At 47.3% G+C, this 19,289-nt stretch overlaps 2 long non-coding RNA genes across 2 annotated transcripts in view; both read right to left on the minus strand.

The window, feature by feature from the left end:
* LOC144100652 (uncharacterized) overlaps positions 1-19,289 on the minus strand; it is a 100,403-nt gene that overhangs the window by 36,710 nt on the left and 44,404 nt on the right. The window lies entirely within an intron of this gene.
* Positions 1,410-6,589, minus strand: LOC144100691 (uncharacterized). Its single transcript, XR_013307803.1, has 3 exons — positions 6,463-6,589; positions 3,824-3,956; positions 1,410-1,527 (listed from the first exon to the last, which is right to left on the minus strand). It is a non-coding gene; the product is annotated as an uncharacterized LOC144100691 (long non-coding RNA).

Here is a 19,289-nt window from a genome sequence, read left to right on the forward strand (position 1 = left end):
AGGGCTCTGGAAATATCGACCACCTGGGGTTCATTAATGCGCGCTGACAGCGCCCAGTACACGGTCCTCTACAATTTCGCCCCAACTGAAATTCGGCCTCCGCGGCCAGGATCGAACCCTCGTCCTACGGGTCAGGAGCCGAGTCCCATAACAACTGTGCAAGCGTGGTTGACGTGTTGGTATGCACTTTCCTGACGCGGTTGCCCAGATGCTTCGTTTTATATTCGATCGGACACCAGATTATTTTATTGTGAGATTTCGCTATTTGTATATTGCAGAAATCTTTGTTCAGACATTTCCTATTGCTGTTGCCAAAATATCTCGTTTTGTATTGGACCGCATACTAGCAATGTTGGTTGCAAATAAAGCTTCCGCTGATTGATGGGCTCAATCAACCTATCCCCGGCGATCATTTAAGCCTCTTCACTCAGCCTCTTTCAGCCGATTTCCTAGGCTGGTTGGAACTTCCACTCAACCTGTAAAAGTTTTCCAATTACCAAGAATAGGTCGCAGAATATAGCTCGGTAAAATTACGCTTAGGCTAATGACTTTTCCTCAAAACTTAATACGAGAAAAGTTTTCATTCCTACGCACTGACGCGTTCTAAATGCAACATCGCCCAAAAAGCGTGCGCAGCGTCTTCACTCGCTCTCTTCATGATGTGTCTTCGATAGCACAAGTATACAATAACGTCTGAGGTCAGTGCAGGCACCCGCAATGAAGGAATGAGAAAGCATCGATGCCTCCTCGTTTCTCGTTACCCCTCTTCGTCTCTCTTTGCTTCACTCATCGACACTTTTTGCTTCACTTGTCCCTTCTGCTCACATTCACTCGATTAGGCACTGATTTAAACAAATTTAGTTTCACAATTACCAAAATTATGTGTCTTACTTAATGAAGTTCCAACAATTGCCCATTTTGAGTTTTAAGACTTGGCGCCATGCGTCGTTTTCAAATTTGGCTGCGCGCTTTGGCTCCGCCCACACTTCCGCATTTTCAAATTTGGCGCCACACATTGCCCTGGCTCCTCCCACTTTTTGAACATTTCTGGCTTCATTTAATTAACTGATAACTCTATCGACATAATTGTTTTTTCGACATCAACCTCACATCATCCTCTTTCGATTACAACCATTCCTTTGGCACTACCTCTTCTAAGTTTCTCACAACTGCTGCGGACCCGTTTTGCGGACAGGACCTTCTTTCTGGACATAAGCTAGTAAATCTTTCGCTTTAATAAAGGCGATGGAGAGAACGCAAATAGCGGCGCGCGGAAATTCTTTAGTGGGCGCCAGACCTACACACACAATTACAGACAATCGTGCTATGCAAGATAAACAACTCACTAATCCGTCATTTGTAGCACCGGAATAAGAAAAGATCTGGACGTCGGAAGGAACTCACCTGGTAGGCGTAGTGTGAGAAATGCTACAGGACTCGCTGCCGCCGGTAAACCCGAACGCTTTGAAGGAATTTTAGGCGATCCCATGGCCATCGACCACGGGCACAGCGCTGTGATGGTGATGCCTGCATCATTAAGGAGAGTTTCAGATGGCACGGCCCATCACGGCCCTGTCACACATCCGCGTTAACCTATAACAGTGTCTCGATTATTATCAACGCTTGTCAAGCTATCCACATTTTGATAGGAGTCTCCGGCCTGGTCGCCTCCGTCATTAGACGTGACGACTTTCGGCCTTTGCGCGCACTATACTGTATACGGCACTCAGATCGTGGCACTGCACTGCGATTCCAAATCAAGGCTTCAAGCGGCGTAGTCCGCGACTGCCATCCAGTTGTTCTTATTGGCTGTTAATAATGAAATAACAATAGAAGGAAAAGATGTTGCCATTCGCGGCATCTGCCATCGAAAACCGAAACACCTCAGTTGCGACTTTCGGGGGGGGGGGGGGGGTCAGGTAGTTACACGCAGTGACCGAACGCTCCGCGAGCTCTACCTTGAACGATTAATAACTGGACGCCCCACTCCAGTTGTAACCTACACAGTGCTGTGCGCGTGTGTGATTTAATTCCTCTAAACTGAACTAATCACGCGCACAACCTGGACATATTACTTATTGTGCAAATAGTTTGTACATATTACTTCTCCCCCTGTCCTCTATTCCTGTCCCCTTAGCTCTTTCATTTCATTTCTCCATTCTGCCTGCTGTCCTTTATTTCCGCTGCCCCAGCTCAGGTGCTTCAGTATCGATGGCAGATGCCGGGGCTAGCAAAAATCTTTTCCTTCTATTTTACTATTATTTTTAATAAAACCACTACCACCACCACCACTAGCGGGAATAAAAGGAGAGGAAGAGGGAAGGAAAGAGAGGAGCGAGAGGATAAGAAAGAATACCAGTAGGGTGGCATTGTACAGTATGTACAAATAAAGGATGTGGCGATTGGAGAAGTGCAGATGCGGTGCTCGCCGGTTATCCACGGAATTGCGCGCTCCGGACTGGGCGCAGTGTTGCGTACCATCAGCTGCACCCAATAGGCACTGAACCTCCCACGGACGTACGTCCTGTGGACGTTCAGTATGTCTTCAGGGCATCTGCAGGATGTCCAAGGAACGTTCAGTGCCCATTGGGCTGTACCGCGAGCCACTTAATTACGGCGTCCAAGAAGGGGCTCAGGCCGGCGGCTACCTACTTGACCAGACTAGGTAGAAAAGCCAGAAAAATCAGGGAGAAGGGAAGGGCAAGAAGAAGGGATGGAAAGATATTATATACATATTGAATAACGTCGAAAAGCAGCACTTCGGGCATGAGAGGCGTCGTAATGGACAGCTCTGGAATTATTTCGAGCATTATTTAAGCCCGAATTCGTCTTAAAGAAACGCTTCTTCTGTGTCAGCAATTCGAATCATTGAGCTCAGGCTTAGCAGCCGAGTGCTAGAGGGAAAAATCCACAGCGGTGGGTGGACAGATGGACAAGCGGGTCTTTTAAGACTGTCGTATGAAAAAAGCCTACGTTTATGTAACCCAGAACGCAAGACCATAGAAAATCAACTTTGATAAGAGTTGTTATCCGGCGACAAGAAAACTGGTCTATCGATATCGCTAGCCTTCTGGTCTTTCTTTTGACGCCCAAACAGATCCCTTCCAAAGAAAATATGAAATTAGAAGTGTGAAATTTTACTAGCAGAAAAAAATTGTTTTCAAAAGATTCACCAGCAAACTCACCTAGAACCAATGAGGAGAAGAGAGAGAGAGGGGAGTAAAAATAAAAATAAAACAATGTTGATGATTTAGAAACGTATGTAATCACAAAACATAGGAGACGTTTTTTTTTTTAAAATAATGTATAGGAATATCACTGAGAACGACCTAAAGTCGGGTGACGAGATTGACAGCGGTAAGCAATTTCAGTTGGAACAGGAAGCCCATATTTGGTCGTCCACAACCTAGTTGCCATGACATCAGATTTGTTAATGTGAGAATAAACGCATAATACTTTTTTACTGCGAACCGAGGGCGCCACCTGGCGTTCAAACTTGCTGGGAATCGACTTCATGCTTTATGGTTTATGTGCGTTTAACGTCCCAGATTCACTCAGGCTATGAGAAACGTCGTAGTGAAGGGCTCCGGAAATTTCACCGACCTGGGTTCTTTAACATTGTCGGAATTGGGAATTAGGTCCTCGGTGCAAATGCTTCAATACTGCCCAGGATGGAGAGGCATGTATTTGCAAAATGAATGATGGACACTTCAATGCTGGTTGATTGACCTTAAAGCTAATTTCTTTCCAGAAGAGACGTGCCAGTTGGACACTGTACTTCCTCACTTCGTGATCACTTGATCCGTGACTTTGGAGCACCCACCAGTAGCGAAGCTGGGTCCACTAGTAGCGAAGCAGGGTCCACCAGTAGCGAAGCGGGGTCTACCAGTAGCGAAGCTGGGCCCACCAGTAGCGAAGCTAGGTCTACCAGTAGTTGCTCGGTGTGGAAGAGGCACCTTAATAAGTTCGGGATCTGCTTCAAATAACGAGTTAATCACTCAAAACGACACAGTGCTAAGCGTTGTTGCTAATCGCATAAATCTCTGTCGACAGCCGGTGAACTGCGCACAATACCCCACAGCTTTGTTATTCTTTACACAGCCCAGAACAGGTACAGTCAAAACTGGCGCGCTATGCACTGGAAAGTACATTGAAATGCCGGCAAAAGATTGAAAATTGGTTCTGAGGAAAGGAAATGGCGCGGTATGTGTTTCGCACCTCAGCTGACACCCGAAAAGCGCCATTATAGTAAGGGAGGAAGGTGGGAGTGTAAGAAGAAAAAGAGAAAGGGGTGCCGTAGTGCAGGGCTCCGGAATAATTTCGACCACCTGATGATCTTTAATGCGCACTGACACGCACAGTGCATGGACGTATTTTATTTTCGCCTCCATCGAAACGCGGCAGCCGCACCAAGGTTCTAACCCGGAAACTCTGCTAAGTAGCCGCGCGTCCTAAAACTGAGCCACAGCGGTGGGTCAAAATTTTGCAACTTTTTTTCTTATATATTGCTCCACGCTGCACATATTTACGGCCTTGTGGTAGCTGAACTGCGCACTGCCACCTTCAAGTCTCGTGCATCGCTGCGAGGGTTCAGTGAGTCAGTACACGACTTCCTGGTCTGTCGTCCAACCTGCTGCGTCGCAAGTGATCTAGTTGCTGAAGTCCCACATCTCTTCTTCGAAGCGCTCATTCGTTGCTTCTCTGTTAATGCCACCCATAAGCACTGGTGAGCTGTCCATGTGCGGGTGGGCATAGCACGGATGAAGCCCATAACCTCGTTTACGGTTGGAGTTAGAAGTAAGCGTAAGCCACAACCATTCCTTGAGGCACACGCGAATCATACATTTTCTCCCATATTTCTATATGTCTGCTGCCAAGCCCACAGCGGCAGTTTGCACTCGTGTATAGATGGCCGTGCCGGCCGCTTGGTTGTTTGGCCGTTGCTCTGCGCACGCATGCCGGAAGGCTTCCCGACTAAAACCGCACAGGCACGGCAAGGTGAGAGGGTCTCCTCTGCGGTGACGACTTTCTGACTGCTACGCTCGTTTTCGGTATACAGATATTTTTTTCGGCAATACCACTAACAGAAATAAATGTGAATTCACCTTAAGCATGGGCCGCATGAGGGCTTTCAGGCGGCAAAGCCAAATCCGGGTAGCAATTTCGCTTTTTTCTTGCCCTAAGCAGTGCGATGTCTTTCGGGCAAGGCCAGGCGAAATAATTTTGTTGCGAGAAACCAGACTTCCTGTTCTCCTTAGTGCTGTGTTATCTCAGTCATCTGTTTCTTTTTAAGCTCGAGCCTAAAAAGGACGAACTTTAATTAGCTCGGGTCCTAGGCTAGCTGTGAATTCGGGTTTGACTGAAGCGCTGCTCGAGCCATACTCCGTAAAATAGCTCTCGCTATAAAATTGAACCAATTGGGGAAACTCCTTGGAGGGAAGCGTGACACTGCGTATTTTTTGCTTTGCTCTTGTCGGTAGGACAGTCCCTAAGAGGAATGCTCTCCACTCCCTCCCCCGCACTCCGGGTTTTTCGACAAGTTGATCCCTGATATCGTCGCCTTTTTAGCTTGCGGTATGAGCTATGTCGTATCCAGCAAGCATGGGAGAAGACCTAAACAGCTTTCTGCAGAAAAATTCACGCAGAGTTCAAGCTGAAATTCTGTTCATTTAGAGGAAGTAAAAGCAACATGCATCAGTGAAACCCCCTTTGGAACGCACTCACTCTTTTTCGTATGATTGGCTGTGCATCTGTGCTGCACACGCCTGAACTACGTAAATAGTGCTCAAATTGCGTCTTTCCGGCGGTACCGCGAACTGCGCTGCGGTTCTAGTGAAGTAGACACAAGAAAATTAAAAATTGCCGCATTAGTCATCAAACAATCATATAACAAAAGACATTCCTTCATTTTTTTGTCAGTTTTCCGCATATTTCTCTTTTAAACGTCACCTTCAAAATGTCTTGCATGCGCACTTCAACTTGATGAATGAGGAAGTTGCTTTCATTCTCGGAGGATGCTTCTGGTAGGCTTCAGGGGCACATTGTTGCTTGGTTTGTAAAGATGTTCTCCACTATTAACATTGCAGCCAGCATCAAATTAAAAGCGAACAATCACCATTGGTCCAATGAAGGACAAAATATTAGTAGAACAACTCAGAACATTTCAACTTTATCACTTACTCAGAAAGGAAGGCAAAAATATGTCTTAGGAAGTGTGAACACAACTTGATGCAGCCACTCTTTAGAAGCTGTCTTTTTTGTTATCGTGTTGGCGATTTCATGCTTTCTGGGAGGTGATACCAGTAATCCCTGGCTTTTATGAATAGGAGCACATCCTAATTTCGCCAGGTATCGAAGATCATTTCCGGATACTTTGCGCTACAAACAAACGCCAAGTTTGCCAAGTAAATGATATAGTACGCACCCGCTCTTCGGGATACGAAGAAAAATTCAGGTATTTACCCCTGATATTCGCTTTACTGCAGCTTGACTGTAGATCCCCGTCAGTCTGGACAAGTTCACCGTATTGGGCCGTGCAGAGCACAAGTGGGCAGCTGGACGGCCCGGGAAAAAAGGTGAGTTCTTCGGTTGTTTTCATGACAACGAAGAAACTGCACCCCTTCGGCACACCGGCGGCTGCGTTCGAAATTCGAAAACTTGTGAGACCAAACGGCGAAATTTCTTTTTCCTGTATAAAAGAGAGGATAGCTGAAAAAAGGTGGGAACCGTACTTATTGTAGGTTTCTGACAAATGCCACGAAGAACAGTGAGGTTCTGGCTGGTGCAGCCAATCAAACTGTGCAGTGGAGAGGTACAGACCCAAACTCGCACAGTGTCGATATAGCACACAATCCTATGCACAGGCGAGGATGCGGTTGTAGCATATGCCACACGTTACCCCCCCTGCCACTTCGGAGGAGACTGAAGAGGCCGCCGTTGCCCTGGTCATCAAGGACATGGAGGCCCGGTATATACTGTCAATCTAAAACAGGGATACTAAATTTTGTTCACGGGAGAGTTCACGTCCCTGCATTTCGCATGCTGAACTCTCTCGCTGCACACTCGCCCCAGCACATGGAGGTCACATGGGTGCCTGCCAACTCCGGGAATCACGGAAACGTGGCTGCCAGCGCTTTAGCCCGAGGATGATGATTATCATGATGATGATGAGCAATTGGGAGGCTTGGGAGACTCTACCGCGCTCCGAGGACCCGGCCAAGCAAGTCATCGCCGCAGGCCAAGCTGCCAGCGTCATTAGCCTCCGAGACATGAAGATTTGAGTGCAGTGGGGCCGAGCGGGGGCCCCAAGGACCTGCGTGTCCCAAATTCCACTGCTTCAGATTAAGCTTTCACCATAACCGTATAACACGTACATGTTTACTTAGGTCATTTCCTAGTGGTCAGAACCATTAATAGAGAAGTGACGGATGGATTCTGGAATTAAATTGTCCACTGAGATTTTAGACAGTTACAGCATTATTTTCTTTCTTGAAAAATATCCGTTCCTGTCTCGTCTGCGATGTCAGTTGCTATAATCTGTCCTTTTTAACCTTGCTTCTACGCACAGCGACTTTGCGGTAATGCTTTCAATTGAGAAACTTAAAGGCTGTGCACCCCTCTCCATCAATGCAAACCAGACCCATCCCATTCAATGATATTAAGCACTGCATAAAAACACATGTCGATGCGCGCTAGACATCCCTAGGTGGCCGACATTCTATCGCTGCACTCCTCTATGGCACTTATTTCTCTCTTTCTTATATCAGGCAAATCTCGCCTTTCCTCATTCCTACACGGCCCGGTTAAGACGTCCACCGATATCTGAGAGTGTTATTGCGACGATTCCTTACAAAGAAAGCCACGCCCTGTTGTGATCAGATTCATATGGCCTGGGTTAAAGAAAAAATAGCTCCCGGTTTATTGTTTCCAACACGAAACATTGTGCGAAAGCATGATTTTAGAGCAAAAGCTCCATTACTGCATGTCTCCAAAGACCTATCTTGATACGGGTCGGACCCTGACGCGCAGGAGCGCGAGCAAACCTCGTGACTTGTCAAACAGAGGCGCACCTACGCGCGCTCGCCGGCACCGCCGCTTGGAAATGTGAAAAATGGTTTTTGGGGAAAAGAAAAGGCGCAGCTGTGCCAAATGGTTCGAATCACTAATTCAGAAGTGATGGCTGTGTTGCCCGGTTCGGGTGTTCACTGAGATATGTGAAACAGTGACTGCGTCATTTCCATTCCTCAATTGGAAATTGGTTTTTGGGGAAAGGAAATGGCGGAGTACCTGCCTCACATATCGCAGGACACCTGAACCGCGCCGTAAGGTAAGAGATATAGGAGGGAATAAGAGAAGAGACGCAGAAAGAGGTACCGCCATGCAGGGCTCCCGAATATTTTCGACAACCTGGACATCAATAACGTGCACTGACATCGCACAGCACACGGGCGCCTTAGAGTTTCCCCTCCATCTAAACGCGGCACCCGCAGTCGGGTTCGAACCCGTGTACTCCAGATCAGTAGCCGAGTGCTCTAACCAACTAAACTCTTCAACGACGGTAAAATAGTACACACATTGGCGTCGCCAATTTCCGAACGTGGCGCGGCGCGCATTTCATTGCTTCATTCCCATGGATGCGAATTTCTTCTTCCAGAAAAAGTAAAGAAAGGCTTAGTGTGCTTGAGCCAACTCGAACAGCCAATCTTGCCACCGCACCACCGCGATATCTGCCTTCAAAAGGGGTCTTGCAGGGACGAGAGTGCGAAAAGCGAATTTACAGTCCTCTTATACTGCCAAAACATCCATATTTATGCATTTCGAAGCAAAAGCTTCATTACGCTGGGTAAAGCCGCTCTTCGCGTGTCGTTAAATTTGTCCTTCCCAGAGCCAGAGATCACGATGTCGCGGGGCTCAAGTGTCCACCGAGATGTCGAAATCTGAGAGCTACTGCATCCTTTCGGCAAAAACGTTCCCGGGTTCGAAGCCAACCGCGGCGGCCGCGTTACGATTGTAGCGAAACGCGAACGCGCCTTTGCAATGTCAGTGCACGTAAAAGATGCCCAGGTGGTCAAAATTATTCCTGAGCCCTCCACAACGGCACCTCTTTCTTCCTTTCTTCTCTTAGTCCCGCCTTTATCTCTTCCTTTACGGCTGGGTTCAGGTCTCCGCCGAGATGTGATATATACTACTCCCTTTCCCCGAGAACCAATTTTCAATTTTTTAGCAATTTTCTTCAAAAAACATGGTTTTGCGGAGTTGAGGTATCCAGCGAGATGTCCAGATTTGAGAGCTACTGCGCCCTTTCTTTCTGTCAAAAACTTTTCCCTACGTCAAAACAAATGCTTTCACATTCCTCCACGTAACCAGATTAGGTGCCCTCAGTTGCGTTTCGCCTCCATCGAAACACTATCGAGACGCTATTGCGGCCGAAGGGCAGTGCGTGCACGCGTGAGCGAACTTTGGTGAGCCTCTGCGCATTCCTCGAACACACGGGCTTGACGTCCCGTCTGTTTTCCGTCAGGTAGTTACACGCAGTGACCGAACGCTCCGCGAGTTCTGCCTTGAACGATTAATAACTGGACGCCCCACTCCAGTTGTAGCCAACACAGTGCTGTGCACGTGTGTTTTAATTCCTCTAAAATGAAATAATCCCGCGCACAACTGCACACATTTCTTATTATGTAAATAGTTTGCATATATTACTTCTCCCCCTTTCCTCTGTTCCTGTCCCCTCAACCCTTTCATCTAATCTCTCTATCCTGCCTGCTATCCTTTATTTGCGCTGCCCCAGCTCCGATGCTTCAGTATCGATGGAAGATGCCGGGGTTAGCAAAAATGTTTTCCTTCCTTATTACTATTATTTTAATAAAAAAACCACTACCACCACCTCCATCGAAGCAAGACCGCCGCGGACAGTTTCGAACCCCGGTACTCTGGATTAGTACACGAGCGCATTAACCACCGTGTGACCTTGGCGGGTACCTATGCAGCGTGCGGAACGCTCTCAACGTTACAGACGCCAAGCCGCTGCCCCATACCCCTGCAGTAGGGTGGGTGCGCTACCTATTGTGTGCGGAACGCACTCAATGTTAGACGCCAAGCCGCGTCTGCTTGCCCAATACACCACAGCTTTCGCCCTCTAACCAGATTTAGCAGTAGTTTAACCGCAGATAATTTTTGTAATTTTTTTCAAGACACGCGTGTAAATTGTTTTCAGTCCTAGGCTTAAACACGGATGCTGGTCCATGAGGCTGAAATGGCTTTAAGGTGGACAGCATTGTTCGAATTTCAGTCGCCGGCGCCTTCAGCACATGGAACCAAAAAAGCCGTTGCGTTATGTGATAGTCGCGGACACTCGAAAAAATACTTCGCGCCGACGCGCGTGTGACAGAGGAAGTCGAACACGCAATGACCGGCTTCCCGTCTCGTAATGTGACTGTTTTTGAACGTACAAAGCGCACCGAAGCAGCTATAGCTGCGACGCGCGTCGAGTGCTACATCTATATTCAATGCATAGCGAACACGTTGAACGCCGTGGAAAACGAGAAAATGCGGCAGAGTATCCGATGATGGCCTGAACGCCAGTTACCGGGCTAACTATTCTGCCAGAGACCTTCTGGGACATATCCTAAGAAGTCACGAATCTACCTACCCGGGCTCGTTGTCACAGAACATTGCATGTATTCGCGTTGTAAGAAGGGCACTGTAGTCCTCACCTTGTACGATGACGAGTACATCCAGGACCGGGGCAGATGTCTCGGAAAGCACCTGCAGGTAGATATCGCTGCACGTAATTACCAAAAGTGATCCAGATTGTTGCCGGCCCTTCAAGGAGTCCCCTCCTCTGCATTCTGAAGAAGGCTGGTACGGGGCACTAGCCTGCGACATGGTCCGAACAGAGTGGCGTCTTCCTGGACTGATGTCGTAGGCCAGACTGCTTCGTTGGAATGCCACGACAGCAGATCAAAAAGTTGTTGTTGTTGTTAGCCTATCAAAAGATGGCACATACCCACACTGGGGGATCGGCCAAGAATCGGGTGGCTATTCTTCTTCTTCTTCTTCTTCTCCTCAAGTAATATGGCACATACCCACGTGGGGGGATTGGCCAAGGTATAGGGTAGAATGCCAATAAAGCATTTGCGCGGGGAAGGAAACGTCAGAAGACTGAATCAAGATAAAAAAAATTGGGAAAAATAAAATGAATTCAAGAGGTATGAGTCATCCGGAATAGAATCACCTGAACGCAGTGCTCACGTGCTCGCCAACTTCCTCTTCCTTTAGCTGTCCCGTGATTCCTTTCGCGCGCGCTTCCGTCTTGACAAGAAAAATGTTTTTTTTTTCAAGCGATGTTTATTGCCTCAGGGCATAAAGATTATGATATGAGAGATGAGGAGGAGGCTTAAATAAATAAAAAAGATGGGTTCATCTAAATAAATAAAAAATGGTTTTTCAAGAAAGGAAATGACGCAGTAACTGCCTCACTTATCTCGGTGGACACCCAAAACTGCGCCGAAAGGGAAGATAAAGAGGAGGGAGTGAAAGAAGAAAGGAAGAAAGAGGTGCCGTAGTGCAAGTCTCTGGAAAGGTCCGACCACCTGTCGAAAGCGCAAAGATATTCCCATAGGTGCAGAGCAGTGGAGAATGAATGAATGAAAAACTTTATTGATTCCTTTAGGAAGTAGTAGCGGTAGAGGACGAAGTCTTCGTCTTGAAGCTTGGGTCCTCCTTGGCCGTGGGTGGGCCCCTAGTCTAGGGCTCCACTGAGTCGGGCCACCCCGCTTGCGTGTGCTATGAGGGCCCTTTGGACCCCTAGCTCGCAGCTGGTGGGCCGGCTCTCCCATTGCTCCGCACTTAGTGTTTTGTGTTTGTGGAATGCTTGATTTCTTCCGCACTCCCATGTGACATGATATAGTGTTGGTTTTGCTCCGCACCACGGACAGTTGGCGCTATACTGTGTGGGGAACATCTTGTTTAATATGTATAGGTTTGGGAAGGACCCTTTTTGCAGTCTTCGCAGCCTGTGGCTTCCTCCTTGGATAATGCTCTATGTGGTGGGGGGTATTGAAATCTTAGCCCCTTATATAGGTTTAATAATTCCGAATAGCTGTCCCCGCAATTAATCTGGGGCCCCTCCGGGGTTAATGACGTTCCTGCTCGGCTGGTCATTCCTCGAGCTAGGTTGTCTGCCCCTTGCCCCTGATCCCTGCGTGACTCGGTATCCAGATTATGTTGTGTATTGGTCGTCCCTCAGGGAGCAGAGCTCTACTGAGGATCTTGAGTACCATGCTGCTAATTCTGCCTCCAGTATAGTTCCGGAAAACCTCTTGTGAAACCGTTAAGATGTTAAGGGAGAAAAGGTTTCTAGAGGAAAAAAGAAAAGGAGCAGTAACTGCCTCAGTTTTTATGCACCACGAGCCAACCATGAGGGAGGGGAAGGTGGGAGTGAAAAAAGAGAAAGACAAAGAGTTGCAATTGTGGTGGGCTCAAATAAAATTTCGACCCCCCGGGAATCTGTGCTGACATCGTACAGCACAGAGGCGCATTTTGTGTTCCACAACCACGAATAATAATAATAATTGGTTTTTGTGGAAAGGAAAATGGCGCAGTATCTGTCTCATATATCGTTGGACACCTGAACCGCGCCGTAAGGGAAGAGATAAGGGAGGGAGTGAAAGAAGAAAGGAAGGAGGAGGCGCCATAGTGGAGGGCTCCGGAATAATTTCGACGACCTGGGGATCTTTAACGTGCACTGACATCGCACAGCACACGGGCGCCTTAGCGTTTTTCCTCCATAAAAACGCAGCCGCCGCGGTCGGATTCGAACCCGGGAACTCCGGATCGAATCCGACCGTCCCTTCTTCCCATTGTTTGTTTAGGTATAGGGTGAGTTGGCTGATTGCTTCGTCGCCTAAATTTCGGATTAACGAGTTATTAATCTTGTCCGCCCCTGCTGCCGTATTTTTTGTTGTTGCCCTTATAGCCTCGACGACCTCTTCTCTTGTGATGGGTCTGTCCGTGGTTGAGTTTTCTTCGCCCTGGTAGTCGACTTGGTAGCCGTCTACCTGGTCCTTCCAGTAGCATTTCCCTCGTACTGCCTGGAGCAGCTGTTCTTCTGTACCTTCGTACTGATGAATTAGCCTTTGGATGGATTTGCTGCTTTCCGCCTTGCTTTTGCTCGGATCCATGAGTGTTCTGAGGATCTGCCACGTTCATGCCGTGCTGAGGGTGCCATTCAGCGAGGTACTAAACTGCTGCCACCCTTGTCTTGCCAGCTGCGTTGCATATTCCTCTGCTTGCCTCTTGATTTCGGCAATCTTTTTCTTTAGCTTTCTGTTTAGCTTTTGGCGCTTCCACCGCTTGGTCAGGCCTCGTCTTGCCTCCCACAGCCTGAGGAGTCGTTTGTCCACTTCTGGTGCTTGTTCTGTTCGATCCACTTCTTTAGTGTAGAGATTCCTGATTTGTCTAAGCTGTTGGCTCCAATCTTCTGCCGAAGTTATGTCGTCCTTAAGTTGTTTGCAGTGGGTGCGGAAGGCATCCCAGGAAAAGGAAGATTGGCAAGAGCAGTGGGGAAAATTGTTCTAAAGGAAAAAAAGAAATGAACAGGAACTTCCTCCGTTGTTATGCACCACGAGCGCACTGTGAGGGAGGGGAAGGTGGGAGTGAAAGAAGAGAAAGACAAAGAAGTGCAATTGTGGTGGGCTCAAGAGGAAATTCGACCCCCCGGGTAAAGTGTACTAGTTCTAGTATACTTTACCCCGGGAATCTGTGCTGACATTGTGCAGCACACGGGCGCATTTTGTGTTCCACAACCACGAATAAAATTGAAAATGAAAATTTGTTTTTGAGGACAGGGAATGGTGTGGTAACTGTCTCACATATCTCGCTAGACACCCGAACCGCGCACTATGAGAAGAGGGGAGGAATCAAGGAGGGAGTACAAGGAGAAAAGAAGAAAGACGTGCCGTGACGAGACTCACAAGAGATTGCTTGTTAGTTCTACCATTTCACGGGAACAATCGGCCTGTAAACCTAATAGCACGATACAAAATCTGAGCACACGGTCCCGCAGAAATGAGAATGAAAATGCGTTTGTAGACGCACAGACACGTTTACAATATTACTAATTGTTGATATCTGCGTAAAAATAAATCTACGTAGCTTATTTAGCGTTCATGTAAAATCACCAAAATAGCATGACGTGCCTGAAGTGACAAGGCATTGCGGTGCAAATAATTTAGTGACTTCAATGCGACATTCCTGATGCACACAAACTTCTTTAATCAAAATTGCCGTTTGGGCGAGTTGGTGTGACATGATTCGAAAAGACCAGCGCGGAAACAGACAGGGACACGAGAAGAAAAAACACTGACGACAGGACGAGCGCTGTCCTGTCGTCAGTGTTTTTTCTTCTCGTATCCCTGTCTGTTTCCGCGCTGGTCTCTTCGAAACTTCTTTAAATGCATAAAATCGAGTATCGGAAATATAATTGCGTGGTTATCAGTTATTTTGATTACGTGGCATGAAAGCGAACGTGAGAACGGATACGAGGTAATTCAATGTGACTATATTTTTGGCCAGAGCCGTGAGCCTTTCGTCGCCGACAAATATTGAACAGCCGCTGGTGCGCCAGATCTCTTCGTCTGATTTTGTATTTTTATTTTCTTTTACCATATTTTTATTGTTCTAATAATTTTAGTTGCAAGCAAATCTCCACAGTACCTAACACTGAACGCCGCACTCTCGAAGCTGAGGTTTCGAATGAGGGCGTCTTCACACTCGTCCCGCAGAGTCTGCAAGCCATACTTGTCAACCGCCACCATGAGGGCGTGCGCCATGTTGTCGAGGTTCGGTGAACGTCCAGTGTAGATGAAGCGGAGCATTTCTCCAAACAATTCGTACTCGATGTCTGTCGCGAAGACTTGCCCTTGCAGGTTCTCGAGCATGTCGTGCTGGAACATGGTTCGAAAAACTGGTGACCGGGACACCAGTATCGCCTTGTGCGCACCATACCTGCCGTCGCCCACATTTACAGTGACGTCGGCGCCGCTACCACTGTCCAGGAGCCAGCCCAAGTCTTCCGAGAGACGGCAGTCTGTGACACTCACAGTGGTCCTGTATCGTTCTGTGTGCTCGTTGGAGCAGTCAACGAAAGTCAGATCGCAGCGTATTGTAAGCGAGTCTCCAGGCATAAGCTGCGCAGCTTCACTTTGCAGAGCGCTTCTGGTTATGGTGCCCAAATATCCGCTGGTCGCTATCCCGTCCGTGAACGTTATTACAGTCGCGGTGCTCTTGAGAGCATCGTTGTTCTTCACATCGACGACACAGAACGTTGCTTCTGCAGTCACGTTTTGGCTATCCTCGTGGTGGAGAAAAAAAGACCAGAACTGGCACTCACGGTCATCGTCGTTGCTAGCTTCTCCAGTGCGGAAGGCCAGGTACCAAAAACCGTGCGACTGAAATTTGGAGCTAGCTATTTCTTGTCCGAGATACCCCCAGCAGAAGGAAAATTCTCGATTAGCCATATAGAGGAAGCCTTCGCGGTTTTGCTCGTGGGGATGGAGTCGTCTTCAGGCAGTTTCATGGCGCCCATCTTAGAAGGCTGCGCGTGTTAAATGTCTACGCTCACTAAGGAGCTTGGGGATAAGGAGCCTTAGGCCTTGCAGGATAAGGAGCTCTCAACCGTGTCGCAAGGACCGAGGCTTGCTGTCTCGGAGGTCCCAGTACTGCGGCCGAAAAGGAAGGAAGGAAGGAAGGCCTCAGACGTTGCTGGCACATACCCACTACGGGGGAGTGGCCAAGACACAGGCGGTTAATTACTGGATACAGGAAAGTTCTGACGGGAAAAGCAGTGGAAATAGTATGTAGTCTGATAGATTGGAAGAGGGAAGGAAAGGGGTCCAGTTTACTTGGAGATCGAAGACGGGACAATTGCTTAATGTGCATAATAGTACACAATGCCTGTAATGTTGCAATGTCTTACTGACTGAGAGCGGGAAAAAGAAATTAGAATGGGAGTCACTGCGTTTCTTGAAGAAAATTTTGCACAGCAGAGCGCACACTCCTGTAGCTTCGTCCAAGCTAAGAAGCGCCAATGGAAAGAACAACCGCGGAAGACACAGGCAAGCCCATTTGATGAAATGGAATTTGCAAAAGACGCTTCCTCAAATGAGAAAAGCGGCGGCAGAACAGCAGGAAGTGATCTATTGTCTCAGGTTCGGCACAAAAAGGGCACAGTGGGGAAGCTGCCAGGCCAGATCTGTGAAGGTAGAAATTTAGAAGGGGAACCCGGCAACGCAAGCGCGTGAAAGAGACCTCTAGCCTGCGTGAGCGCCAGTCTTTGCTACTCCAAGGATGCAGAAGATGCTGATATTCGGGAGATGATGTAAGAGCCGAGGCAGCAAATTCCTGAAATATTGTGTAGCTGCGAAACCTCACCGCAGCTGTATATGCACACGATGGTAGGACAGCAACAATTGGGCCGCTGAGAGAGGCTCTTGCTAAGGAATCTGCAACCTCATTTAAGTGAAAGCCCATGTGACCTGGTACCCAAAGCAACCTTAACGAATTTAGATGCAGCGGAATCAGGAACTTAAAGGGGCGTAATGGCCGAGAGTCAGTGGGTGAGGATAAGGAAGAGCAAATGGACAGAGAGTCTGTCATAACCACGACCTGGGAAACGGTAGATTCTAATTTTCGTAAGGCTAAGATTACTGCTAATAATTCAGCCAGAAAAATTGGAGTGAAGTCAGGAAGACGGAGAGAAAAAGACCAATCCAGTGAAGGTGAAAAAATTCCCATACCTGCCTTTTCGCTATCCTGCGAGGCATCGGTAGCAATAAGAACATGAGAGGGAAAGGACCTTAGGTGGTCCTGCAATAGACCCTGAAGAAGCGGGAAGGGCTGCAGCTTTGCATTCGATGGGAAAATATCATCGAATTCAATCTGGACAGATGAGGAGTTGTTATATATTTGGCGGACATCTGTGAAATGAATATTTATGCGATCAAGGAGGGACTGCACGTAACATATTTGCGGGGTATGAAATCGAGACCAGGCAGCACTAAAAAAGGCGGAAGGTTGACTGAAAAATATTATACTGGAAGCGTGAAGAGGTGAGTCGCACAATTTTAAAAATGTTTGAACTGTTAAAAGGCGAAACCTAGCTGATAACGAAGGCATTCGCGCCTAAAGGTGCAGAACAGCATTGGCGACATATTTTGGAAGCCCCAGACAAAGGCGCAACGCCTCACGCTCCAAAAGCACAAGAGGGCAAAGTTTATAGGCAAGAGCTCCTGAGAATAAAACACACCCGAACTCCAAATTTGGGCGGACGTACATTTTATAAATCATCAGAAGCGTATGCCTTCTCATGCCTGACCTAGCACTACAAAGCCTGCGCAGGATGCCAATGGCCCGAACTCCTTTTTGCAGAAACTTGCTCAATGTGTGGCCGCCAGGAGAGAGTAGAGTCGTATATTACACCGAGATACTTCACCGTCTGAACTTGAGGTATTATGTTATTTCTATAGACCAGGCAGATGTTTACAGGAACAGAAACTGGAAATACTAACAATGCGCATTTCTTCACATTAAGGGACAGATGAATTCTTCCTAGCCAGTTGTTAAGAACATTGAGATAATTTTGCAGAGTTTGATAAAGAGTGTGAATGTCACCTCCTGATGCAAAAAATGCAATATCGTCGGCGTACACATAAGTTTGCACATTTTGAATGCATGGAATTGAGCTTAGAAAAATGTTAAAAAGAACAGGTGAGAGAACTGATCCTTGCGGAACACCTCTTGTCTGTGGAAATCTCCTTGAGGAAACGCCATTTTGGCAGCTGTAAAATTCTCTATTTTCCAAAAAAACAGAAATCCAGGCTACAAAATAGCTTGGGAAGTTGAGTTCCTGTAATCTTAGAAATAGAGTCGAGTGCTCCACGCTGTCGTATGCTTTACTGATATCCAAGGTGGCAAGCGCAGCAAACTTTTTACTATTGCGAGCTAATTTAATACGACTCTCAAGGTCAGTATGAGCACATCAAATTGAACAACCCGGCCTGAAACCAGTTTGACATGGATTCAAGACAGCATTTTCTGAAATGAATGACATGACACGGCTGAGAAGGACCCTTTCCACCAATTTCACTGGGTTCGATGTTAATGAAATAGGGCGTATATTGTCTAAAGTTAAGCCTTCCCCTTGCTTTTTATGCAATGGAACTATTTCAGCAAGACGCCACTCATGCGGTATCCAAGGGCCTTTAATAGAATGGTTAATTAGAGCCATCAGGTCTGCAGGAAATTCATTGAACAAAATTTTGATCATAAATAAAGTGACCTTGTCGGGGCCAGGAGCCGCTGGGGATAAGCGCAGAACAATTTGCGACAGCCCAGGCATAGAGACCTCAGTGAAATCACTTGAGGTGCATGTGAATATAGTAGGAGAAGGTAAAGCAGATCTAAAGCGAAGCTCTAGGCCACACGCAATATCTTCTAAGGCGTTTGCGATGTCAGCAGGGGACTGAACGAGGGATTCAATGTTGGCAGCAGGAGGAATCACCTTGATGCGCCTCATGAAATTAAACAAAGCTCGTTTACTTCCTGATTGGGAAAGGAAATCATAATGATTTGTATTATACTCCTCCTCTGCACGGGCGACAGTGCGCTTAAATGTTGCTGGAACATACTTATAATCCAGCCAATTTTTTCGGCATTGATTGATGAGAAGTTTCTTCCAAGCTGCTTTCTGTTGTCTATATGCACGCGTGCACTCAGCATTCCACCAATTGTTCGCGATTGCACCCTTTGTTCTCTTAACCAAAAATTCAGACTTTTGCCTTGCATGGTCCAGTACTAAACATAGATGTGCAGCCTTGCTTTCGGCGCTTCTCTGAGCGCGAGTGTTTGAAGTGATTTGTAGGGCTGATTTTAGCGTGTCTTTAAAGCAATTGTAATCTATTAACGTGCGCTGATGTCGCTCAGGAAGAGTTAATTTACACGCAAACTTGAAACTAATCGGTAGATGATCACTATTTGTTGTGCAGTCAACAGGCGCCCAAGACATAACGGAGACTCCTGTGGAGGAACAAGTTAAATCCAAGGCAGAGCGGCATTGACTGCGAACAAACGTAGGCAATCCGGAATTGTTACAGATCAAGTTGTTGCCAGAAGCCCAATCAAATAGCCTAGAACCAAAGCTGTCTGTTTTAAACCCCCAAGTCACATGGTGCGAATTGAAGTCGCCAAGTAATAGAACCTGAGATCGGCTACTAGACTTGAGTGAGTCA

This window comes from Amblyomma americanum, chromosome 8 (assembly GCF_052857255.1).
Source record: "Amblyomma americanum isolate KBUSLIRL-KWMA chromosome 8, ASM5285725v1, whole genome shotgun sequence".
Lineage (NCBI taxonomy): Eukaryota > Metazoa > Arthropoda > Arachnida > Ixodida > Ixodidae > Amblyomma > Amblyomma americanum.